Genomic DNA, 1552 nt, shown 5'->3' with positions numbered 1-1552 from the left:
AGTGGATGATATAGATTGATGATGGTTTTGTAGAGATACATTAGGTCAATACATGTAGATGATAGATTAGATAGATGGATAGATCGGTAGATGGATGCATGTTGATACACAGATTGGATGGATAGACAGATGATTGATTGGTGATAGATAGATAGATAGATAGATGGATAGATAGATAGATAGATAGACATTGTTGATGTTAGGTAGAGAGATGATAGATAATGATGCTGGTTAGGTAGAGAGATGATAAATCAATAGATGTAGATGAGCGGGCCGTGGTGGCGCACAGCTGTAGTCCCAGGACTTGGGAGGCAGAGGCAGGCAGATCTCTCTGAGTTCAAGGCCAGCCTGGTCTCCATAGTGAGTTCCAGGACTGCTTCAAAAAGACCAAAAAGAAAAAGATATCCATAGGTGATAGACAGGTAGATTTAGATGGATTTCAGAGAGAGAGAGAGAGAGAGAGAGAGAGAGAGAGAGAGAGATGGATTATAGAGACACAGAGAGAGACAGGTAGAATAGGTATATAGGTAGGTAGTTGATAGATTGTAGACACAAAGATACGAAGTAGACAGATGACAGATGATAGACAAATATTTGGTACATTAAAGGGTAGGTAGGTGACAGAGAGAATAAAGTTTTCATGACAGAATATCATGGACAGACCCAGTTAACAGCAGATCTTCATCCACGGCCACACAGGTTCTCCTAAGGCCTCTATTCCTGCAATCTGGCATCTTCCTGTGTCCTTGCATGACTGTGGTGAGCAAGGTGCAGCCATCCCTCTGATTCCCACCCTTTCCACCTACTTCACTGACATCTGTCATGTAATTAGATGAGGGATACCTCAAGGACCACATTGTGTCCTCCTCGGTCATCTCCATCGAGGTCCTAATCTCCAACTAAATCACACTAGTGGTAAATCAGGTCTTAATCCAAGAATATGGGGTAGAGTCAATCCTCACCACCACCCAAATGTCCCTGCCCAGCCCAGGGATCCCTCTGCTGCCCTCTGTCCAAGGCATTTCATTACCATACAGTTACCCTTTTATGAAGTCACAGAACTCTGACCTCACTGTAACCAGGCCCCGAAAATGTCATGCAGGCCCTCAGGTTCCTCCACCCCTGGTTGATTCTTGTTCCCGGCTAATCTGGTCGTCAGAGCTGCTTTAGGGGAGTTGGCAGAGGTTTGTTTCAGACACAGTCACCTGGGAACAACGTCATGTCCAGTGTTCTTTCTCCTGAGAGGGACCTTCATCCATGGTAGGAGGAGCATAGAAGGTGATGCTCCTACCTTATCTGAAGTGTCTGAGGCTCAAACACTGCATATCATTTCCTCTGCTCATTTTTCCATAAGGGATTTCTTGTCACTATGCTTATAGGGCCCAAGTCCTGCGTGAAAGAGATTTAAGCATGAAGGAGGTTGAAGACTGACTTCCTGTCTGTCTACACACCACCATTAAACCCCACAGTTGAGTGTTATGTGGTTCTATAGAACTGTGCTTGACTAGCATTGTAGAATGTTGCATTTCATCACCAAGGTATCGTTAATGGA

The sequence above is a fragment of the Nannospalax galili genome, unplaced genomic scaffold (genome assembly GCF_000622305.1).
Source record: "Nannospalax galili isolate Female #2095 unplaced genomic scaffold, S.galili_v1.0 scaffold20945, whole genome shotgun sequence".
Taxonomy (NCBI): Eukaryota; Metazoa; Chordata; class Mammalia; order Rodentia; family Spalacidae; genus Nannospalax; species Nannospalax galili.
This window is presented reverse-complemented; position numbering follows the sequence as displayed.